The sequence below is a fragment of the Perna viridis genome, chromosome 10 (genome assembly GCF_037379345.1).
Source record: "Perna viridis isolate PV_CMFRI_1.1 ecotype Kerala chromosome 10, ASM3737934v1, whole genome shotgun sequence".
Taxonomy (NCBI): Eukaryota; Metazoa; Mollusca; class Bivalvia; order Mytilida; family Mytilidae; genus Perna; species Perna viridis.
In genome coordinates this window covers 20,858,679-20,872,414 of record NC_142454.1, presented here as the reverse complement: position 1 = coordinate 20,872,414, position 13,736 = coordinate 20,858,679, and the positions used below count along the sequence as shown (strand labels likewise).

The following is a 13,736-nucleotide window of genomic DNA, read 5'->3' as shown; positions in this document are numbered from 1 at the left end:
GTCTGTAGTATCCTTTATCTCAAGTTCTTTTGGGTAGATGCGATGTATCAAATCCCCGAAATTAGGATTGTTTAAAGATAATACGTCATTTATATAGCTGAGATTGAAGGATCTAGCCAAACGATATTCTTTCCTTTTGATCAAATCAGCTATAAAGTCAGCCTCATAAGAGTGAAGAAATAGGTCAGCAAATAAAGGAGCACAATTTGTTCCCATTGGAATGCCGACCGTTTGTTGAAAAACACGTCCACCACACTGGACAAATAAAATTCCAGCATTTTGTAAACATCATCCTCTGTTTATTTGGAAGATGATTTGGAATTATTTCTTACAAAGTATGAGGAATCTCTACCAAGAACTATATATTTGTATCTAGGTATACCATCTTAAATTAGCAACTCGGACTCCACTAAAAACTGGGAGCATAGACCAGGCGTAGCTCTAGGGTTAGCGTAAAATGGTTGCATTTAGACCTATTTTGTTACTATTTGCAAGTGTGATTAGTTCGATCACCTCTATAAAATTGGAACAAAAATTTAACATCTGCTCTTTTTGTTAGTTTGTGTATCCGTTTGTTAGCATACTTTCGACATGAAAAGTCAAAATAAGTGCTATTAAACGTCTTTAACGAACGATGAGGAAACACTCATACCACAGGGCAGGACCTCAAAATATCATTAAACATATGTAAAGCGAATGAGTTGCCCTAATATACTCAAGTAACATAAAAATGTACTAAAAGTGAAAACCAAACAAGACAAACAAAGGCCAGGCGTCAGTTACACAAAAAGTCGTACGTATAAAATTGATCGGAAGTAATGACGTCAAAAACTACAAAAAATAGGTCCCCATCGTATGTAAAATCAATCCCATTTCTTCCCATGCGGGGTTGAGAATCACGGTTCAACATAATACATACAATAAGGACACAAGGTATGTCATGTAAAGATCAATGAGCGAATCAATGTAAATACCAAACAAATGCTATCCTTAACAATTTTACCGCAATAGCTTCACTCTATCCTATACGAATGAGGTTCCACAGTTTTGTTAACTTATTGGTAAGTATCGAGCTTTCCGTGCTTTGTGTAGAATATTATCGTAAAACAAAAGGTGAGATATATCCGCACGTCTTAATCCTTTACAAGTGCATCTATATTTAAGAGCGAGTTCCTTGTATAGGTCGAAAATTTTTTGTGAATGTTTTTATGAGCTTGTGATATCGAAAACCATGAGGTAGTAATTTTTAATTTAATATAAAGATTCCTTTCGTTAAAATCTCAAACAGTTTTACAGATGAGAGCAAGAAGATATAATACTAAATTTCGTGTTAGTTTTGCCATTATCGATATGATTACTAAGATAAAAAAAACAGACATTCTTTATCATCAATATTTGTTTACTCGAAGGCAGTTTTTATGTTTTTCGTTTTTCGTTACTAAAAATGATCTAAAAGAATTTGAACAAATATACTCGCATCCTGATTTATTAAATGACCATTTGATTCGAAAGATCCCACATGGGCATTAAAATTATCAAGCACTTCAATCGAGTTTTTAATTCTCCGAAAATATTTTATGGTATTAATGGTATTGAGCGCATTAGTAAGTAATATAGAAAGTCTAGTTGTACAGAAATGACTTAAAGAAGAATCGATATTTATACAGTTATTTGTGAAATTCGGGAACCCACTACATAGTAGCAACTTTCATTATACTAAGCACAGCTTGTAGAAAGATAGCGACGAGTTTGTGTTTGTTCCCATTTCCCCTTCTGAAAATTAATTCAGTTGGAATGTTGGTGAATTCGTATTTTTTTTTTTTTTTTTTTGTAGAATTCCAACGTAAAATTTATGTCAAATAACAATAATATGTTTTGCATTTTTATAAGCAGGAACAAAAACAAATTCTTTCAATTTGTATTTTATTCGGGAAATACGATTTTGATGTTGTTCATTAGGCGTCAAGTGTTATAGGATGTCAGCTATTTTCATAACTGTTTTTAAGGAGGCAGACCTAGGGTAAGGCACATAACTCATGAAGTCAGTGATATGTTTGTATCATATTCAATTTCACCAAAGGCTATCAAGCTTTCATTTGACACAGAATGAAATTAATCTAAGGTACTTTGATGCTTACACGACATTGATGTAAAATGCTGAATACAAACGTTCCAATAATTTGTAAGGGTTGTCTCCCTTACCCTAGGTCTACCTCCTTAAGAAAGAATCAAATGCTTTCTTGTCTACTTCCATACGTTTTATACAATACGAATGGAATGAGACCTGGATGATGTTGCGACATTTATTGTAATTGATAGTGGCCGGAGGAAGATACTTAGGTCCTTTTTGAAATAAAAACATTCAGATTCAGATTGCCTGTAAAAACAATGGCACTGTGACCATAAATATATTTTGAGTTACTTCCATTTCAAGATATTGGCATATTTTCACATCTTTACATAATTCACTATAATTAAAGACATATTTACGGTTTTTTTCTTTTTTTTTTTTTTTTTTTTTTTTTTTTTTTTTTTTTTGTTTTGTAAATAGAACAAAAAGAAGGGAGATTAGTATTATCAAAATAAGCAGGGATAGTTTTTTAACTGTATGTTCATTCAATATTCCAACAATATTGAGGAAATCAATGTCTTAATTAATACGTTTAAATTTTAGAAAATGCTTTCTGTTATTTTCTGGACGATCAATGTTTGGGAAAAGTTTGGAATTATAATTTGAACTGTTTCATATTTTGGACTCCATGTTTCCATTTATTGCGATTTACTCTGAGTCCATGTGACCTCTTGTTACGCTTTGGTTTAAAAACTATGTCGAAAATGTAGACCGAATGTGTTTTTAAGATGTTACCAATTTGCATGATATTTTCGTTAAGACCAAAAGGGTAAATTGGTTGTAACTCCGTATCCATTCCAATTCAACCAATCTACGGGAATAGGTAATTTAGAATTATTTGCAACTGACGGTTTATTGATTTCTTCCAAAGGTTGAACAGTTAAATATTTAGTGTCATGTTTGTGATTTTTTCAGGGCTGGAAAATGACACTTTTTAAACTTTTGTTGAAATGATGCAGATGTTCCTATGTACATTTAGATGGTTTCGCCCACATACTGAGTGCCACAACCCGGATTTCCACGTGTAAGTAAGTAGGTAAAATGATTAATCTTTCAAGTGATATCAGAATCATGTTTCAAAGAAAATATGCGACCATTAACATATGACGTTACTGTATTTGCGGAAAGACGTGGGCAAGTTAATCATTGAATTAATTTATCATTAAATTATATGTTAATTATGGTGTGCTATCCGTCATAAATTATCCGTCTGAGTACATATAGTAAACAAAGACAATAGACAAAGCAAAAAGACAGGGTATATGAGGGTAGCACTCTCAATCAATAAAAGCACGGGGCTGAAGATAAATAGGAAATTAGTAAGGTCTAAAAAAACGGAAATTAAGGAAGTCCTCTCTCGAAAATACACCAAATAACTGAAATATATAAGAGCACACACCTTTAGCACAGGGAAACATTTTACCACACGGTATTTTACTCTGCAAAAAATTAACGAAAGTAGGTACATGAATGGTGTATAGATCAAAGACATAACAACACCAACGGGATGAAAATGTCAGCCCATGGCCACCCGTTGGTCCAGTTCTCAATGAACGACGAGGAAACCCTCATACCACAGGGTAGGCTGTAGCTGGACCCATAACATCAGTATACAGAGTAAAAGTGAAAGAGTTGCCCTTAAATACTAAAGTAACATGAAAAATATAAACGTGAAAAACGAAACAAGACATACAGAGGCCAGAACTTCCTGTCTCGGGAGAGACGCAAAAACAAATCGGTGGGGTTAAAGTGCTTTGGCGTGACCACAACACTCTATCTTTAAAATCTGGCCAATGTGGACAAAATATTACGTTTTTTTGCGTTTTGATCTATAGTGAATGTGTTGATCTGACAATGATGAGATCATTCCATGCATGTTACACTACATCATAGGCCAAAACGATTGTGAACAAGTTAGAATATGAAGTTTCTCTGTTTCACTACCTTTTTCGATGACCCATAGTGAACACTTATCATGTTTAACTCGTATTCACGAAAAACAACTTCTCCATCACTGCCATTATGTTGAATTCAATACAATACCCTTGTCACAAGAAATAACTGCCCATTCTCAGCCAGGGATTTTACCCATGAATAATATAAATGACATTTCTTGCATTATAGATTACGTTATCATCAATCACAAAGCACTACCCAAAAATAATTTTGTAGAACTTCTCTTAGAAAGATGCATCGTGTGTAACTGTGATATGGAAATTGTCAGATATGAGCTTTTCGATATCGCAAATTGTCGCGAAACCTTTCCTTTTAAAAATGATTATTTTGAAGAAGCGAGACTAGGTCCACGAAAATCAATTGGTGAACCAGTTGAGTTAAAACTTGCTATTGACTGTTACTCGCTCTATCTTGCGATAACGGGTGATTATAGCGATGACTTAAAAACGTAGTCCATGTGCGTTTCTACACCTCATCACGAATGGCAAATTCTCAAGAAAATGGCATGTGCTTGTCTCAAACTGACAATTTCATTGATAACTCAAACATCCCTACAAAGGACTCCGTGGTGAAAATTGATCGAGAACTAATTTCCGTTAAGAGTTAATATACACAACACAGAATTTCTCAAGAAAACAGTTGAAAATCTAGTGAAAAAATCAAGTGATTTGCTGATACACAAATATGTATGCCCTAAAAACCTAGACAAGCTACAAAATTGTCAGAACCAAACCACTACGTTATGGGCTTCGAATTTTGCATCATCTGCTCATTTAAAAGATTTTAAAACGCACATTCATTAATTTTCTAAATTGCTCAAATAACTCAAAAACAGCATCTAACATGGTAGAATGAGAAATAAGCTAAACGACTCAAACGCCGAGATGAGACAATTAAAAACTGATGTTACAAAAATAAGAAGTGATCGATATGCAAGCATTAAAGCAAAGCTTAAATGAACTTAAAACTTCTAACGTCTAAGCGTCTAATCCAATCCTAGGGAGCGTAAGGCAGTGTAGCGTATCCTAACAGCTGATTTTAATCAGATTGCGTCTAATCAGACCATTCTAGAATTAACCAGTTAAATTATACCTGCGCTTTGTAAATATCTAATCATAAAACAAAACAAATTTGAATAAACGACTAACTCAAGGCGTCTGACGGAAAATTTGCCACCAAAAAAATTTGTGCTTCACTTTCTACATCAATTACTGACCTCAGAGAGCGTTTAGGCAATGCGGAAACGACTAAGTCATATGCTGAAATTCTAAAGACAAACCTAAATAATCTTAGTGTGAAGGAATCGACCTTACTATTAAATCTAGGTCCAACTCTTCAACGGGAAATACCCAACTTGTACCATCACATGTTCTGACATTCCGCCACCAAACAAAAAAGACTCTTTATATCACCTGACAATACTGGGCGTCCTGATATCCCGGAATTACAAAACGATCTACACTCTGCGTATCATCTGCAAATACCATACTCTCAGGCATCCGGCAAACAATACATAGCGATGTTCCATCTGAAAACAGAGGTCTGAAAACTCTGTGACTCTTGTAGGAAAACTGTTTTCCGATACAAGAATAAGGGAGATACCCATTATTGCTCAGCCCGTTGATATTTGTAATTATATGAAGAAAAATATGTCTAAACCTTAAAGTGATGCACGTGTTAGTAATAAAGATATCCCTGTGCACTTTCCAACATCAGCACGGTATCTTTCAAGTTATTCCAAATTTTGTGGTTTCGTACGAAGAGAAAAGCGAGAATTAGTCATTTCTACGTAGGTGATATAAATGCGATCGTTTCTTTTAAAAGGTGTACAAGTGCATGTAACACATATCCGTTACTTCGACAGGTAAAACAGGAGAACTGCTTCCGCTCAATTTAACATTGACGAATGGGACGAACATAGATTACATGACCCCTACCTCTGGCTTGAAGGTATCTTCATGAAAAAATTGGCTTTCTAAGGATGTTTTGAAAAATTTGAATTAACAACAACACCGATATAAAATAACTAGACAATGAAACTTAATATTGCTAGTTGGAAGTGCAGAGGCATTATGGCAGTTCTTTATCTTTTAAACATGTTTAAAACAGAAATTTCCAAATGAATCAAGCATTTCTATTTATCTGTGTACCAACCTGCTGCACTATTTATCTGTGTACCTACCTGCTGCACTATTTATCTGCGAACTCGAATACCTCTTCGATATTAACATGCATTCTCTAATCATGGGACAGTTTTCATGCTTGACGATTTCAATTGTATAAAGTGTCTGGACCTCGTATCTCATTACTTTCACCAGAAAAACGGAGCAGCTTTAGAGAAGAGTTATCATATCAAAACAATGGCGTGTCCCTTCACGTTCAAGAATTGTCAAGAGGGCCTACTCAATCATTCCAATCATACAGTTGCGATCACTTCTCACCTCTCTTCGATTCTGTCAGGATTTGCTGTCATGAAACAGTTCTAAACTGTCAGAAACTGTTTGTAATTTGCCAGTAGTATCTAATTCTGTATATCTTGTCCGATTTTTAAACTCATTCTGCCATATCTCAGCAACTTCACTAAGGATGTCTATTCTCTCGTTTTGTAGTTTCTCACAATGTAATATAAAATGAGGCAGATTTTCTTCTGTTTTTCTACAGACAAGGCATGTAGGGTCTGTTTCATGACGATATAATTGGAAACGTTTGGATTAGAGAATATATGTTCCAGTCACTATTCGTAACCTCATTAGGATCCTAGTAATGTCTAATATTGATTGTACTTTGTGCTTCAGTATTGGATGCAAGTTTCCTTTTCTGATATTTTCTTTGCTTAGGTATGTTAAATCTTCATATACCAGTACCAGTTCCACTATTTTTGAACTCCAGTAATCCACAATTTTAGCCTTGATCATTGTGATTCATTTTTACTTTTAATGGGATTATCCATGTAGGTATATGCCTCATGGAGATCATACTGTCTGAGCAATTTGTTAACCGCAATAAACCAGCTGTTACTGTCGTCTCTACAAGCTCTGTCATTATCTGTCATGGGTCCTGACACCCTCCTGCCAGGAACTGTTCTAGGTAGAACAGATACGTGGATTAGAAGAGTTCCCGATATGTTCTGACAGTCATTAGCCCGAGAATACTTCCCTGACTGAATTACATACAGTTCATGTACGTGATTCCGAAAAAAAGGCGTAGCACCCGAATCCCGATTCGTACGACGGGAAGGAAGGGAAGGAAGCCTTGTTATGTTTAAACGATTTTTTTTATGGCATGCAGTACAAACAAATATTATTGCCTGTCGTACCTGACTTTAAAGAATTTGGACTGAATTATTTAGGTTGCAAATCTAGACACCGGTATGATACAGAGTACATGTACCTATATATATTGACCATTTTAAATAGTTAATTTCAGACCTTAATGCAAATTTAAAATGTTCACACTCATACACTTTGAAAAGAATATGACATTTTTGGAGAATTTTTGACTGAAATATATAAGTCGCAGTCACCCACATGGAAGTTATATTACAAAAAAATAGCAAATTTAGTCGATAATTTTAGACTTTCACGGAAATCAAAAGTGGTCGCGCTCAAACATTTTGCAAGAATAAGATATTTTTAAAGAATTTTGACTCAAACTTATATGACACTATACATGTATATAATTGGAAATTCAATGTTAATTTTGAAATCAAGATTTTTTCTCATAATTGGAATTGCTAATTTACATTACAATTTCATTTATTAACCGCAGACTTCCTGTTCTAAATTACGTCACACAGAATAGAAAAAATTAGTGTCAGGAACTGTCCAGGGGTATGACAGTTTAGAACAGCTTTTCGTATTTTCTTTGTCACGTCCCAGGACAGTTTCTGTCAGGATCTGTCGGAGAATAGGGCAAAATGTGTCCTGACACAGCACAGCCTCTGTCAGACCCTGTCAGGATCTATAAGGATTTCTGTTCTATCTGCTGTCGTAGAACAGTCTTCCTTACAGATTCTGACATAATTTAAGAGAGGTTAGAAGTGATCGCAACTGTACTCTAACGGTCCAAAATCTGTAATTGATCTCATAATTACTCATAGATAATTTGCGAGATGTTAGTAAAGTTTCTGTAACGGATGATTATCATGTGTACAACGTTTCAAACCATACACCAATAACATTTAGCTTTTGAAAATATGACACACTCAAATCAATTCTCAAATTGTGCCACTATTAATGATGTTGCTTGTCAGAAGATTGCTTGGTCAAAAACTAAAACCTCAGACGCTCTAATTGACTACTCGTTTGCATTGTCTCAAACGTTTTGGTGTGGTAAATCTCCAACAGCCACTTCTCCAGATGATATAGAGGTGTATTATAAAAACTATAAAGATTGTCAGTAACGACAATTTGCCACACAAACGATTCGTAAAGCATCTCAAACTATATTGGTCTTAAGATGTTGATATCTACCACAAAAAGACGAGAGTAAGACGAACTGCGTGGATATTTAATGCCATAGTTCATAGTCGCAATGATGCACATTTAGAGAACAATAAGACCGCTAAGAGGGATTTCCGAGTCCAATAAGAAAAAGCCTATAATGATATGATGAACATTTGCAAAGTGCTGCGTAAAGATTGAAAACTCTGTTGAAACTGATCAAAAGTAAGTGTGGTCCGTTTTAAAAAGTAGAAGGAAGCCTTAAAATATTTGTCGTGAACTTAACGTGTGTATCACACAATAACGTTAATGACATATGTAATGCGTAGGCTGAACATTTTGATTAACTATTTAAATTCGACGACACTTTAACAAGTCGAGAAAACATCAATTCCGTTGATGAACTGGTTCATGAAATTCGTCTGAACTGTCATATGAATGATATCAAAACAATTTAACATCACTGAGATATATGACACTTGTTACAATCTGCCAAGCAATAAATTTACAGCTTTGGATAACATATCCTATGAACACGTCAAATATGGCGGTAAGAGTTACACCTGTGTAACTTATTCAACATAATACTTGAATCATGCTTTATTCCCTTGTGTTGGATGACTAATGCAGTTATTCCACTTTTTTTATTTAAAGGCGGAAATAAAGAAAACAATGATCCTAATTCGTACCGTGGAATTTCATTGATATGCTCTATTTCAAATTTTTTTTTTTAAAAAAAGCCTAAGTTACACCCCTTTATTCTCTGAAAATAAACTTTCCACTCCCTTCACAAATGCCTTACAAAAACAAATTTCAAGTATGTATGCTTCTTTCTACTTACAGAAGTTTATAAAATTATATAAAGTTTTAGTAATAAGGTGGAGTGCCACACTGTCACAAATGCTTTTATGCCATCTGGGAGAACAACAACAACTTACAAGAGGTTGTTTATCACTTCATCGAACGTCATAGTATGTTGTTGTTGTTCTCCTAGATAGCATAACAGCATCGTGACAGTGATGCACTCCGCCTTATTATTAAAACTTTATAGAGATGGTATACACGGGAGCATGTGGACTTTGATTGATAACATGTACAATGGCATGCACATTTGTATTCTGTTTCAAAACATGTCTCGTTGTTTTCCTCTTGAATGTGGTGTACGACAAGGTGTTGTTTTATCAGCTCTATCTTACTCTATCTTAACGATCTACTCAAATATATTGACCGGTTAAAAAGTGGTGCTATGTTACTTGACATTTGTGTCAGCACTTCTGTGTAAGCCGACGATATAGCTGTGATATCATCAAAGGAACACGAAATGCAAAATCTCTCCGTCGAAAAGTTAAGTTCTAGATTACGGTATTCATCCCTGTAATGCTTCAAATAAACTGGTATTATAATGGTGACACAATACGTCTACTTGCTTCTTCTAAACATGTTGGGATACTTTTGGAGAGTTCTTCAAAATCAACAAAACAAAACTGTCAATTCCTATATCGGTATTTACGCTCTTCTGTGTCGTCTGTAATCAACATTTGTTTTACACAGAAGCCTTGTATGGGTTTGAATTTTGGAGTAACTTAACTCAATCTGAAACTGAGATGCTTGTACCGTCACATATATCCGCACGTAAAACGTTACAATGATCCCCGAAACGGACACGTTCGGACAAGTGTACAAGTCTGTTAGGTTGGTTAAGCATCAAGTGTTAACTTACATTGATAAATGCAAGTTATTATTGTTTGGCTGAATTTGTAGACTAAAATCGAATCATTGCCTAGAAGAATAAGGGTGACCAAATGTAAATGCACTAAAACTCAACTTGGTTTTGTTCCTGACGTGTAGAGACTACCTCGTAAATACAATATTACAGAACACCTTGTTATATTTACGGACCCTGGTACATTTCCATCAAAGAAAGAAAAGTCAGCTATTGTCAGCGATCAGCTGAAAAGGACTGAACATTCTCATCTATATTTCAAATATCGTAGAACACTTAGTCTCATGTAGTACATTGAAAGACAAACGTGATGATCTTTGGAAAGACATTAAACATTAATTCAATTCAGTTTAGTGTATAAATGTACGCCAATTAACTTTACTGTTACATGTACCATATTATCCATCAATACTGATTTCAAACTAGGAAGTAATGAACCTTTTGTGTACAGAATACCTTCAGGACGTGCAAAAATTTCCATAAAGGTCCTTGTTGACCACCTACTGTGTAACTTTCAGAGATTCACTCTCATTTATTTTTTTTCTGACAATAAATACATGTTTATGTAATTCATATGCGTATTGATAATCGCTTTTCCCTTTCTTAATTCGTGTGAAAATCTCCGCATAAGAGGAAATAAAGTCAATATATTTACAAAAAGCAAACCCGTAAATATGTGTGTGATTATAGACAATTAAATTGGCATATTCGTAAGGGATATAGTTATGATACCGTGGTCAAATCGTTTAAGATAGCATTTGTTGATATTAACATTGATTCATCATACTAGGGTCTATACATACATGTAGAAACTAAGTTAAACACATAGTATTTTAAAAGCAGTTAATGGCATGGCATGTGTGTCCTTATTGTATGACTTACGATGTACAGTAGTTATCAATTCTCAAGAATTAGTATGTAAAAAAATCAGCTGGCACAAATGGGCTTCTTTTCAAATAGTCCTGTCATTAATTATAAGAAGAATGGATATGGTGAATATGTCAAAGAGACCTCACTGAGATGAAAAATGTCAGCGCTATGCCATCAATGGGTCTTCGAGGAAACTCTCACACCATTGGGTAGCAGGTCGCAGTTGGCCCAAAAACATTATAACATATACAACAAATATTTGCCTCTATATACTCCAACAACATAAAAGTAAATGTTTTCGACTGCTGCTCGGTCATTATCGCTGTCTTAGTCAATACTACTGTCCTGTAGTTGACCATGAACTATTATATAAATATCAAATCATTACCTTGATACATGTAGAGAGCCTTAATCGCTCACCTAGTCAAATATAGTCTTTATAGCTTTCTAAAGCTGGACTCTTGACCTTACCGTACTATTGTCATCAGAATCATTTAATCAATACAGAGCATCTTAAGTTATATCAACCCGGTTTTCTTATTATAAAATAAATATATCATGGTCATTTTTTTTACTCTTCAAGGGCAGTATCTCTTATATTGAGCAATAGATCTTTATGAAAAATTCAGTATTATAAGGTCGGTCTCACCATGCTGATCAATTTTCCCCCTAAAAAAATTACCTAAACCCTTTGGTTTTCAAGTAATTTCAACAAGTGCTCAATCTTCAAAAGTGGTGGCTTTTTCATCAGATAAAAAATTATTAAGGATATCTCAACAAACATTTATGCCATGTTCGGTTAAATCCATTCTACAAGTTGTCTCAGAGGAGAAGATTTAAAGAAATATCAATTTCAGGACATGCAACTCATTCATTCATCAACGGATCTTTCTAAAAATTTCAGCATAGGTCAAACCTATCATGCTGAACAATTTTACTCCCTGCCAGATTTCAGCTAAACCCAACTGTTTTTGAGCTATTTGCATAATTCTGCAATTTGACCCCTATGGTCCATTTTTAGAAACATCGCCAGATAAAAAATCCTCACACCAGGATTGTTAAAAATACCTTTAGGAACATTCATGCAAAGTTTGGTTACAATCTGCTGAGTACAGTTTCATAGGAAAAAGTTAAAGGACGACGACGACGGACGACGGCAACAGCTCACGTGGCCTTTCGGCCAGGTGAGCTAAAAAAGGAAATTCTTATAGTAAAATGTTTATGATAAACCTCTGGTCCTGCTCTAATTTCATTATACAATTATTTAATTTACCGCAACCCTCTTACAAATCACATTCATCCTGTCATATTTTGAGGATATGCACAAAAAAATTTTGTCTACTTAATGATTTCTTAAAACTTAAATTTAAGAAGCACTGACATGTATAAAACGTTGCGTTCAAAATAATCAAAATGATTCAATCTAAAGTTACAAGAGAAATACACATACATGTAGGCATATTATTGATCACCTGAAAATTGTTTCATGATTTCTTTGTATTGGGGTGAGGGGTGGGTTGTCAGGTTACATTCGACGTTACAAAACAGCAAGATCGAAAGTTTCTAGAAATTCAAAGGAAGGATATTTAGTTGTCCTAAAAAATGACGGTTTATAACCAAAGGAAAAAAGGAATAATCGGAAAATATATGTATAAGAACTATATTTTCTCAAAATAAAATGCCCTAGCCCCCTCCTCCTACACACACACAAACACACACAATAATTATAACACGATTGCTCCCTTGATAAGACATCATTTTAATATGTACACTAGAACCAATAGTACACAACAAATCTCTTAGATAAGACTTATCTTTGTAAAACAACAGTCCATTTATATATGAGTTTCTTTTTCTGTCATTTTCTTCAGAATTTGATAGTTTAAATATACTTTAACTCGAAGAAAAATTCATTATAATCTATTATTTCAAAAAAGTGTCTTCTCATTTGTCATTCAATACACTATTTTTGGATTGTCGACTTATGAATGTAAACAATTCAAGGTGATTGTATACCAAGGGACATAAACAAATACCTGACTCTATCCAACATTTCAAAATACACCAGAATGTTGATAACACTGATAACTTAGACAAACATCATGACCACGTTACCAACAATTGATTTTTCTGTGTCGGTCTTTGTTTTAAGCCTGTAATGTTTGAGGTACCATTCTTTAGTAGACCGACCGCTTCATGTCTAAAAATAGATACAGTGTAACCTGACTACCTAGAAAATCGAAATTCTTTTGGACCAAAGATTTTGTTTGATTAAAGCCAGTGACGGATCCAGCAGGTACAGGGGGTTGGTACCCCTCCTCAATTTTGATAAATTTGTCATTTTTATGTGTAAAATTTACCAAAAATGGCAAATAGTGACATAGCAACACCATTTTCTGAGGAAGCCTGGCTGGCACCCCTCCTTTTCAAAGTGTCTAGATGCGCTCCTGAAAGCATTAGCACCATTTACAAAGGTTCCAAAAGTATTGAAACTGATATGAATCGACCTGAGAGCGTGCTTGGTTAACACAAGTAACTTGTTTGTCCAGGATTCGGTGAAGATAGGTTTCACAGTACTTTCGTCTTATCTGCGTGCTATTTTATCTAGTTACCT

At 34.6% G+C, this 13,736-nt stretch overlaps 1 long non-coding RNA gene across 1 annotated transcript in view; it reads right to left on the bottom strand.

The window, feature by feature from the left end:
- Positions 1 to 13,736, bottom strand: part of LOC148604907 (uncharacterized) — a 28,661-nt gene that overhangs the window by 12,617 nt on the left and 2,308 nt on the right. The window lies entirely within an intron of this gene.